This window comes from Equus quagga, chromosome 15, assembly GCF_021613505.1.
Source record: "Equus quagga isolate Etosha38 chromosome 15, UCLA_HA_Equagga_1.0, whole genome shotgun sequence".
Lineage (NCBI taxonomy): Eukaryota > Metazoa > Chordata > Mammalia > Perissodactyla > Equidae > Equus > Equus quagga.
This window is the reverse complement of record NC_060281.1, coordinates 32,690,355-32,702,568: the sequence shown is the minus strand read 5'-3', so window position 1 is coordinate 32,702,568 and position 12,214 is coordinate 32,690,355. Positions and strand designations below refer to the sequence as shown.

Genomic DNA, 12,214 nt, shown 5'->3' with positions numbered 1-12,214 from the left:
TAACCTCTTCATATAATATTAGCTTAAACACTTTATAGTCTTATTAATCTTAGCAGCCTAACTGTTGCCCCAAACAACTGTTGGTCAGGTTTCTCACTCTGATTTTTGCCTCCTGACCTTTTAAATTTTTCAAACTGGGGTGAATAGAACAAGTTTGTCTGACGTCCTTTAATGTTGGGGAGCCAACAGGGGGGTCCCTTTAGCCCATCCAACCTTAGACAGTGTTTTATTAAAACCTTTGTTTTATCTGTTCCATTTATCCCATTTTTCTTTTAATAACTAGCTAAAGATTTTTATCCCATTGGGATGAGTTTTATGACTCTTCTCTTTCTGATTTCTCTTTGTTAACTTAATATATTTATTAGCATCTGTAAGATTACGAGAAGCTGAGACCCCAAGTTTGATTAAGTTCTTAAGACTAGTTATTATAGTTTCCTTTTAATTTGGTCTTTTCATAGCTACCAATAAAACAGCTGTTTATTATGAGAGCTCTTTAAAAAGTTTCCCAACTTAAGGATCCATTGTTTGGACATTTTTTTTTTTCTCTCCGGAGTCTAAAGAATATTGTGGCCACATGGTGTTACAAAAGAAAATCATCCCTCTTTAGACACTGGGTTATAGCTATAGGTCGATCATTAGCCAAAGTTTCTCCAAGGGGCTCTTAGGTGGAATAGATGCAGCATCTTCCATGTTTACATTTTTAAAAACAAAAACTACCAGTTATTTACAAAAGACGTCTTCCTAAGTCCTAAACCTAGTTTCTTCCACCACCAAAGCAAAAAGCGCCGTGGGCCAATGACATCTGGCTAGCAGCCAGTCGCTTGGGGCCGTCCCTGAGACAAGGGGCTCAGGCAGCTGCAGGACAGCTTCCAAGAGAGACCTTTAGCCAGAGGCCGGTATGCCACAAGTGATACGTCCACCTGGGACATTGCCCCATCTGGGGTGCCAAATGGATATCGAACCTGAAGTGAGTTCGCTCACCCGTTGCACAGCAAGCCAATCTCCAACATTGGATGTGGTGGAAGAAAGTAGGAATTTTATTTTTGCACAGCACTGAGCAAAGAGAGAGGGCAGCTAACACTAAAATCCCAAACTTGGGGAGTCATGGGTTTGGAGGGGCTCTAGTACGGAACAAATTAATGACCAAGTGTTCCATATAGTCACAGGCATCGGAATGCCCTGCTGATATTCTTTCTTTAATTCAGTTCCCACCTTTTCCCATGACTGTAAATCTAACGTACCAAGAGTAGGAAACCAAGTACAATGCTTCTCTATGATTTGCAACAACTCAAACAATTTATTTTTACTGACCTTAGCCCCCCCTGCCCTCAGCAATCGCCTGAGTAAGCAGATCTAAGGGCGATACTGTTCTGTACTTTCAAAATTACCCATTTACCCTGTTAGAACTTCTGGAAGCACTTACCCACACAGGGAACCTTCAGAGGCCTCAGACCGCTTCCAGGTTTCCCACCGCTGAAACTCTGCTGTCGCTCTTTGGCAGCCCTTCCTTCGAGCCCCATGTTGGGTGCCACTTGCTGCCGAGACCAGCTAGGCAGTCAGCTGAAAGGGCGGACGGAATTAATAGACAGAACACAATCTATATTATTCAATGGGACAGGGACCATCAGCCTCAAGGACTGAGGTGAGGTCCCTCAGAATGGATCGCCACATATTTATTTGTGGGTAAAGAACCTCAAGCAAGTACAATAGCCAGAACTCATGCCTGCAGGGACACGCAGGCCAGAGTCCAAAGGTTCTTTTCTTCATCCCCTGAAGCACACAGCCCATCCCAGCTTAGTCCCTTGGGGAGTATCTTGAGAACAATCAGCAAGGTATGCAGACGGCATTCCGTTCCTGCAATGGCCCGGTGTTCCTAAGCCCCTTGCCTTCATGCTCATAAGAGATTCCCTTCCGGCCTTTGATTCCAAGGCACAAGCAATCTGATATCAGCCTAGGCTTAAAGCCTAGCAAGAATGCTGCCATGATCTCCAGCAGAAGGCATCATCCAATCCATGAAGGGCCTGAATAGAAAATAAGTGGAGGAAGGTAGAATTCACCCTTTTGGTGTCTGATTACAGGAGCTGGAATATCAGTCTTCTGGCCTCAGAATGAAATTTTTTTATGCCATCAGCTCCCTTGTTCTCAGGACTTTGGACTCAAACTGAATTACACCACTGGCTTTCCTTGGTCTTCAGCTTACAGATGGCAGAATGAGGGACTTCTCAGCCTCCATAATCACATGAGCCAATTCCTTATTGTATACATCTTATCAGTTCATATATATACTATGGGTTCTATTTCTTTGGAGAACCCTAACACAGATGATTATTAAGAAATGGAATGAATAAAACAAACATTGAAGAGTTAACAAAGGTCTTAATATAGCAGTATCGAAAGTTGGGTGAGCCAAAGGACCCTTGCTGGTCCCCCAACATTAAAGGACCTTTAAACATGATGGCCCCATTTACCTCCGTTTGGAGGAATTTTAAAAGTAGGAACACAAAGATCACAATGAGAACCCTGACCTGCAATAGTCAGGCAGATTAATGAAGGTATAAATGACTAAAGAGCCAGGTAGTTTGGCTCAACCCTGCACTGAGGACCCAATGCCTTATACACAAGAGTGGGTAAAATGGTCTAGGTTGGCTCCTTTACACAGGAGCCCCATGCACTGTGGCACCAAAACTCACTGGTGAAGAACTACCGTGGGCTACAATTAGATTGAGAGAGCATAGAAATTTAAGACTTGATAAGATTAAGGTAAAAATTTGGATGAAAATGGACTGTTTAAACAGGTTGTAAGTGAAGAGGTTGTGTCTCCTTTACCTGAATGTTTTATAGGAATAGCTATGACGTCTGACTGGGGAATATTTTCCCTACCTAGTATTGTAAAACAGAAGGCACATAAATTCACCCTCCAAGCAATATTAATTAGATATGCACAGTGGAAACCCAACAGATAGAATAGAAACTGAAGTGAGGTGCAGACACACACTCTATACAATAGCCCTGTGTGGAGCGGGCACTGGAGCTTATGGCAAAACCTCTGAGTGCCTCCCAGTGATGACTAATGGGACTTGGAAGTACAGAATTTCCTTTCATGGGGCAGTTACTAGCTCTCTGCTGCACATTATGAAACTACCCTTATGACTGAAAGACATAAAATAAACTTGAAACCTGAAACACGCATGTTGTCTTGGATAATGTCAGAGAAACACTCTGATGGCAAGGACAGTGCCCAGAAGCGTTCTATTAAAAACTGCAAACAGTTTATACAGGATCATGTTACCAGGGAAATGCAGGGAGGATACATCCATGAGCAGGGAGTTTGTATCCCCCTAGGACTGACTTTGGAACTGCATGAGGAGCTGCTGGATTCTATCATCACTTGGACAGTGTCGTAAAAATAGCTCTCAACTGACCTAGAAAGAGCTGCTTATTTATGGACGGCAGTTCTAAGCTGAGTGGACAATACCCTGTTGGGAAGGTCACTCCTCTGATCAAGAAAGGTAAAAATAGATCAGCACCGTGAACCAAGTTGCATGCAGTTTTCCTAGCAATGATGGAAGAAGCGAACAATGATAAAAAGCCCCTACGGCTGGGTTTTTACCAACTCATGGGCAGTGGACAACAACCAGCACATACAGTCAAGCAGAAGGCAAAAGAAACCTGTTCTACTAAAGGAATGTCCATACGGGGCACAATCTGATGGAAATCAGTACGGGAATTTGAGGGGTGTAGAAAGTAGGACACACTGATGCCCATCACAAGAACCCCCTTCCAGGTTTGAAAGAGACTGGAATTGATGAGTGGATAACCTGGTGTGCTCCTTGAGGTGGTTACCTGGATCCATGAATTAAGTGGACACTGGGGGGCTGCAGCAATGCAGAGATGCGCTGAGTCTAGACATTTCCTCTTGCATCCTCTGAGGCATGAAACATCAAAAAGAACTATTCTGTCTGCCAACCAGAACTACAGAGGGCTATGTGACAGATTCCCTGGTGGGAAGACCTGGAACATAGCTGGCAAATCAGACTGATGCTGGTGGCCCACGCGGGCTATAAAAGGGTCTTCACAGGAGTAGATATGGACTCTGGATTGGGCCTTGTTTACCCAGTGGTGGAGGCAAATGCTCAGAGTGCTAATAAGAACCAGAATAGAAGATATTGCACCAATTTGGACTGCTGAGTCACGTTTCTTCAGACCAAAGAACATACTTTATAGCCAAACAACAGGCAGACAGATGTGCTCCTCAGAGTAACAGTTTGATGGAGAATTGGAATGGGCAATTGAAACACTGGCTGTTTAAAACAGGGGGGTAGGGGATATAAAGGCATGAAGGGCTGGGTTACATGCCTTCACAAGTCCACAACATGAGTGGGAGTAAAGGAGTGTTCCCATTAGAAAAAAAAGTTTCCTCTCTTTCTCCTGGAGGATCTGGGGAGGAAAGGCGGGCAAGATGCTGGTATGATTATGCAATTCTTCCCAAGTGGGGAGGAAGTTGGTACAAGCATATTTCACCTCAACTTTCTTTCTTCCTACATGATGCAGTGGTCTCAGGATAGAGATGCAACTACAAGTGCCAAAAGAGGAATGATTCCCGAGAAAGTAACCATAACTATATATATTTTTTACATAATTTTTTTTAAAAGATTTTATTTTTTTTTTCCTTTTTCTCCCCAAAGCCCCCCGGTACATAGTTGTATATTCTTCGTTGTGGGTCCTTCTAGTTGTGGCATGTGGGACACTGCCTCAATGTGGTTTGATGAGCAGTGCCATGTCCACGTCCAGGATTCGAACCAACGAAACACTGGGCAGCCTGCAGCGGAGCGCGCGAACTTAACCACTCGGCCACAGGGCCAGCCCCAAGTAACTATATTTTTTAACCCCTGTGTCAGAATTCCTAAGGGCATGAAGAGGCAGAGAGTGCCTTCACCCCATCTGGCAAAACTGGGGCTGACAGTGAATGCAGCAATATTGCCTGGTGGTCAGATAGCCCACTATCTCTATACCTATGTGACCCTCCCCTCTACGAATGGGAGTGGACTGAGCGGGAGGGACTGCTAGACAGTATTGCCGCCTACAGTCTAGACCAGCACAGCGGTCAAAACTAACGTCCCTTCCAAAGGTGGAAAAGTTTGGTGTAAATGGAGAGAAGGAGAAATAGTAGCTGAGGGTAAGGAATAAATAAATGGATTATGTAATGAGGGAAATCCAATATTACATTAACATCTCAACAGAGGTGTGAGCAAGAGATGATATTGTCTCTTAGTTCAATTATCCAGATGCCTAGCAGGGTGAAGTCATATATTGCTGACACCACTCCTGCTTCTGGAAGCTGACAAGATTGAAAGGAAGCCTAGAAAACTGAGGGATCTCATCCTGGGAGACATTCTCATACAACAGAATGATGGACTGGACTAACTATTCATGACTGAACGGGGCTCTAGGAATGTGCCAGTATCTTTCAACTGTTACAGTCCTTTTGCTATAAGGGATCTGTAGTCAAAGACCAGGGGAGAGCCTGTGGTATAATAAAAAATATTTGGTCTTTGTCCCTGGTTCCTGGTGTAGAGCTCCCCAAACCTTTGGAATCTCCTGAGTGAGGAGTGCCTTTGGGATGCTAATGAGGGGTCCTAGATAGCTAGAGGATGGGGGCTGGTCACCATGAAGACCCCAGTGATGAGGGCTGAGCACCAGCAGTGCTGTGGGGCTTCTTACAAAATACTCAGGCCTCTCCCCAGCCCCATGGGCTCACAGTAGTAGGCACAAGACCAAGGTTTCTCTCATTTAACAACAGGAGAGGCTGATGCCAGCCATGTGGAAATTCTGGTCTACGTTCTTGCTGCTGAAAATGTGATATGAAGATCAGCAGCATCAGCACCAACCATGTTATAAACCCAGAATCTCACGCTCTACTCCAGATTCTGAATCTTAACAAGATGTCCAGGGGATTCTTGTACCCAGGAAAGTCTGGGACTCCCTGATCTCTGTGCCTTCTAAACATGCAGCTAACACTGTGTAGTCTGCCCTGGATGTGGAGTCTGATGAGATCCATTAAACTGGGGGGTCCAGGGTTCAGTCCTTGTTCCTTTCTCTTCCATAGCCATCACTCCCTTGGTGACCTCATCTGTTCTCAAGGCTTGAAATATCATTTATACGGGGTCACCTCCCAAATCTATTTCTCCAGCCCAGACATTTCTCCTAATCTGCAGACTCATCTATCCAACTGCCCATCTGCTATTTCACTTGATTTCTAACAGACACCTCATCTCCAGCATCTCTTAAACCAAATGCCTATAATTCACTCTCTCTAATATGCTCCTTCTAGAACTTCCCCATCTCTGCTGACAGCAACTCCATCTTTCTACTTGCACACTCCAAAATTCTGGGTGTCCTCCTTGAGTCCTCTTTCTCATTCCCAGATTAATCCATTAGGAAATGCTGGAAATTCCATCTTCAGAATGTCTCCAGAATCCAATCACTTCCCACTATTTCCTCCACTCACAGCACTGGAAGCCGAGGCCTCCTCCAGCCTGGAACCCTGCCCTGGTTCCTGCTGCTTTCCTAAGGCCTCCCTCGCCCTTTGCCTCCCAGTTCTGCTCTCAGCACAGCAGCCACAGCTTTCAAAGGAGAAGTTATACCATGTCCCTCTCCTGCTCCAAACTGTCATGTAACTCGCCATCTCACTCAGAGCAAAGGCAGAAACCCTTCTAAGATCCTCCAGGCCTACACGGTCTGGCTACACCTCTGTCTCATCTCAACTGCTCTCTGCTCCAGCCACACCAGCCTCCTCACTCTCCCCAGGACACACAGACACACTCCTGTCCTAGCACATCTGCAATGGAGGTTCCCCTGCCTAGAAAGAACTTCCCCAGACATCCTCGTGGATAATTCCTCATGTCTTTCACATCCTTCCTCAAAGGTTACCTTCTCAGTGAGGCCCCCACTGACCACCCAAATGGAAACAGACATCTTCCCCGCCCCCCCCCCCCCCACCCTCTGGATTGCCTTCCCCACTGCACAGTTTCCATAGCACTTACCTCCTTCTAACATAAACACTATCCTGATTCACTGTTCTTATAGTATATAGTCTGTCCCTTCCCACTGCAACATGTGCCTCACAAGGCCAGCAATTTTGTTTTTACTTCAATGTTGTTTCCCAGGTGCTAAAATAGCATGTCATACATCCAGCACACAACCAATATCAGTTGAATTAATGATCAGTGTAGAACACCTCCCTATTCTAGAGACAGTATCTTTATTAATGTAACCTCAGGCCACATGCTGTTTTGTGGCAGCTACAGCAAAACGTCCACTCACACTGACATCAATGCCACCTGTACTTTCTCACAAGTCCTGCTCTCTCCTCCCCATGCCTCCATCTCTCCTTCCCACAGCAACCTGCCTGCACACCACAGCACACAATTACATTTCTCTCTTCAGAAAATAACAATTCTTGAATTATAGGTCCTATTTTCCAACCAAGTATAAAGCTAAAGTAGACTCTGCTTTATACATCGTGAGTTTGGACTGGAGCCAGCACTAGGATGACTGGAGCTCAGGGCTGGGAGAGAGCAGGCTGCAGAGCAGGAGAATCCCAACAGGAACTTCTCTAGGATGAGAAACGATGGGGTCCCTCCTAATTCCAGAATCTGGCTCCCTTGAGAAAGCTGGGGAAAGGTGGAAATGACAATCAAGGCCTAGAAGGAGGACAGAGCTAGACAAGTCTGAAAATTCATCTCTGGACACCATAGACGGCTATACGCAGGGGCCACTGGCCTTGTGGGGACAATGACAGGCTAAATGGCTCCTGCTGCTGTCAGAGATAGGGGACACCCAGAGAAGAATGAGACCAGAACTCATACACAAGAACAAGAACAGGCCTAACCTCTACAGAAACAGAGAACAACAAATAAACACATAAAAGACAGGGGCTAGAGGCTGGACCCAGGCCTGAGCCCAGGCTGACCCAGTCACATGAAACCACCGCTGCCCAGGGTTCAGGAGACAGAACAAGGCTCAGACAATGTCCAAGTCCTTGTGATCATACGTCCTGGTGGGACAAGGTTCCACTGAAGGGACAAGGACAAAGGAGCAGAGAGATGACCCAGCCGAGGAGTGACCACATCCCAACCCATGATGCACTGAGCACTGAGTGGACACAGACCCCGTCCACACTCAGCTCCTCACAGCCTTCTCCTGTCCCCACCTGCAACAGACTCAGCACAGCAAACACACAGATTCTGGAATGTTCTCAGTGCTTCATTTACTTCCTCTCTCAAATTTTAGGAAACTTTTCCTTTAATTAACCCATCAATCCTTCATTGTAAGAATTGGAAAAAGCACACTCACATCCAGATTCTAATATTCAGTTAGGAAGCAAGAAGCTGCAGCTGAAGGCAACACGAAGTTCTGGCAGGATGGAGATGTGCAGCCCCACCCCTGCTGGAACAGGAAAGTTGATCGGGGAAGACAACACAGGGCAGTGTGGAGGGCGGGGGTGGGGGGCCAGTCTCCCCACCTCCTCACATTATGCTAACAGGAACACAGACACATTCAGATGCCAGCTGCAGAAAGAGAGGTCAGAGGTTCTTGAAGTCACAGTGGGGGGTAAGACAGGAACATACCTTGCATCACTCAGTCCCCCACAAGGCAGCTGTCTCACACTATAGAAGAAAATAATCATGAACAAATTTAAGTCAGTCGCTGTAATTGGTGACACTCTGAACAGCCCACTGCATGCTCAAAATGTCCCAATGAAAGAATCCCCATAACCCAGCCCCGTCCCCCCTGCCCCAACGCCTCCTCACTTCAGGCCTCCAGGGTCTCACCTGCTGTGTGAGACACATCAGAGCCCTGGGCACTGTCACTGCCTGGAGTGGAACAAAAGAGGATGGGGTCAGAGCCCACAGGAGGAGACTAAAGGAGGAACTACGGGGTGGGTGAGCTCCCCCATGGGCTCCCGTCTGCAGTATTACAAGGGTCTCAGGGATCACACGCCCTCCATACTTACTTGCAGCCTGAGCATAGCTCACTCCTGCTCCTTCTCCACCTGTGGGAAGAAACATCCTGTGAGAAGCCAGGGAAGAGGCAGGCCCACGAGGTCCTAAAGAAATTCCCTAGTCCTAGACCTCAGAGAAGTTTCCAGAACTGTGACTACAGACCTAAGCAGAATCAGGAAACATGAGGAAAGTACACATATGGGGACTGGACCAACCACCCTCCTAGAAGTCTGTCCTCAGCAGGGACCTTCCCCTCTGTCCTGTGATTGCTGGGAATCAGATCCCCATCACCAGACTCATCAAGGTAATACATTTGTCCTTCATTTCCACATGTGGTTTACTAAAGAATAAGTGTTAGACTAGGAAAGCACACGTGCCTGTGGATGGGACTTCCCATTAAGGAGGCAGGCAAACTTCTACGTGGGCTTGAAACGCCCAGCAGGACAGGAAAACTCAGATCGCTGACTCCCTTCCCTACCTGAGCGCTTCTTCCTCCACATCACAGCTCCAGCTACCGCAGCTCCAAGGAGAACCAGGTCAGCAATGATGCCCAGAATAGGGATTATGGACTGAGGAGGCGGCTCTGGGAAGGGAAGGGAAGGTGAGACCCCCAGGCCTCAGCCCTGACCCTGCTGAAGGTCTCCAGAAGGGCTTCTGATTTCCCTGAGAAGAGGCTCTGAGCCCACGCCTCCCTCCTTACCCCATCTCAGGGTGAGGGGTTCAGGCAGCCCATCGTGCTGCACACGGCACGTGTATCTCTGCTCCTCTCCAGAAGGCACCACCACAGCCGCCCACTTCTGGAAGGTCCCGTCCCCTGCAGGCCTGGTCTCCACAAGCTCTTTGTCCTGGGTCAGGTCCTCCCCATCATGCTGCCAGGTCAGGGTGATCTCCGCAGGGTAGAAGCCCAGGGCCCAGCACCTCAGGGTGACCTCATGGTCAGAGATGGGGTGGCGGGTCACATGTGACTTTGGGGGGTCTGAGGAGAAGGGTCAGAAAACTCAGGAACTTTACATCTTCCTTGGGCCACCGAAGCAGCACTCATGTGACCATCCTGAGAATGGACAGGACAACAGGAGTGAGGGAAGGGAGCACAAAACCCAGACACCAGCCTGGACACAGGCCTCGGGGATAATCTCTATTCTTAAAAATTTCTAGAATCAGAGTGAGATATCCCAGGGTAGGAGGCAGGTCTCTGACGGGAGAAAAGGGGTTCCTGGTCCTGTCCTGGGTGCAGGCCAAGTGACTCAGAAACGCTGGAATCAGACCTCAAACATACTGGGTGTGGGGCAGAGAACAAGGCCTGAGACAGTCCCCATGGTTCCCGGAGCTGTCAGGGTCAAAGGGAACCGCTGCTCAGTTGTTTCAGAGATGGCTTCCCCCTCCACCCCCAGAGACACTGCATCCCTTATTTGTCCCTGAGAGAAAAGCGGGTCCTCTGGGAGACTCCCTCTCTGGTACCAGATATGAAAACCCTGGCAGACTTACTGTCCCTACACTCGACACACGGGAACTGGAATATTTAGGTGTTGATCCCAGTTTCCTCTCCTCTTTGTGGGAAGCCAGCCCGGCCTGAGGGGTGACTGGGGAGGCCCCTAAGGCCCCTTGTACCCGCGCGCTGCAGCGTCTCCTTCCCGATCTCCAGGTATCTGCGGAGCCACTCCACGCACTCCCCGTGCAGGTAATTTCTGAAGCCCTCCGCTGCACCGACCGCCTCACATTCTTGCTGGGTGATCTGAGCCGCCGTGTCCGCTGCGGTCCAGGAGCGCAGGTCCTCGTTCAGGACGATGTAATCGGCGCCATCGTAGGCGTCCAGATTGAAGCCTTGGAGGAGACGCCCGTCCGGGACCTTGTAGCAGCCACTCAAGCGCTGGAAAGTGTGAGACCCTGACCCCGCTCCGAGGTCAGCCCCGCCCACTCGGCCCCGCCCCCGCGTCAAAGGACCCGCAGTGATTAAACCTAAACTTCAAACGAAGCCGCGGAAAAGTCCCCGCCGGCTCTTCCCGGCTCGGGGGCCGGGCGGGTCCCGCAGCCTTGGGGTGAATCTCGGATCCGGAGACTCGGGGAGACCCCGGCCCGTCCGTGGGGATGGGGGTCGCGACCCGGGCGTGCGTCACTCACCGGCCTCGCTCTGGTTGTAGTGGCCGCGCAGGGTGTTCAGGTTCACTCGGAAAGTCTCTGGCTTCCTTGTGCATCCGCGTCTGCTCTTCCCAATACCCGCGCCCCGCCTGCTCCATCCACGGCGCCCGCGGCTCCATCCTCGGTCTCGCGGCGTCGCTGTCGAACCGCACGAACTGCGTGTCGTCCACGCAGCCGACGGCGATGAAGCGGGGCTCCCCGCGGCCGGGCCGGGACACGGCGGTGTAGAAATACCTCCTGGAGTGGTAGCCTGGGGGCGGGGAGGGGCTGAGACCCGGCCGACCCTCCTCCCGGCGCGGGTCCCCGGGTCAGAGGGTGATGGAGCCGGGAGGGGGGAGGGCGGCGAGGGGGGTCGTGAGATGTAAAACCGGAGATGGGAGACTCCACTTAGTGAGAGGAGGGGGCGGGAGAAGGGAGCGGTCAGGACGAGATTGGGAGTCTGGGCAGGTGTCGGCGGAGACGCGACTTCCCCGGGGGTCCTGCGCCCCCGCCGCGCGGTCCCCTCGCTCCGCCCCGAGAGGCCGTTTTCTCCCGACCCCGCACTCACCCGCCCAGGTCTCGGTCAGGGCCAGGGCCCCCGAGAGCAGCAGGAGGAAGGATCGGGGCGCCCTGACCCGCATCCTCGGGCCCTGGGGAGACTCTGAGTCCAGTCGGGTCCGTGGAGATTTTATAACCCGGAATAACGGAGACGCTGATTGGCTTCTCTAGAAACCGGACAGGCAGTGGGAGTGAGAACTGGGGCCGCGCGTCTTGAGTCTCCAGGCAGGAGGAGCTGACACAGGTTGTGAGAGGGAGAAGTGACACTCAACTCCCCAACACTGACCTGCAGACTCCGCCCTCGGACCTGGGACCCTGAGAGCCACGTCCGGGGACCTGGGACTTGCCCTGACCCCTCTCCTCCTGCACCGAGAGCTCTTTGTCACACCGTCTGTCTCAGACCTGGCCCAGGGACTGTCTGAGGAAACGAGGGAGAGACCCCCAGGCTGGGCTCAGCCCCTTATCCTCCTTTTACGGGAATCCCTCTCTCTGAAATGGACTCTCTGCCTCTCCTTACTTCTTCCCCTGGACTCTTC

At 50.0% G+C, this 12,214-nt stretch overlaps 1 pseudogene; it reads right to left on the bottom strand.

Moving 5' to 3' along the window:
• Nucleotides 1–7,272: 7,272 nt before the first annotated feature.
• LOC124226056 (saoe class I histocompatibility antigen, A alpha chain-like) lies at nucleotides 7,273–12,000 on the bottom strand (annotated as a pseudogene).
• Between the last annotated feature and the right edge of the window lie 214 nt (nucleotides 12,001–12,214).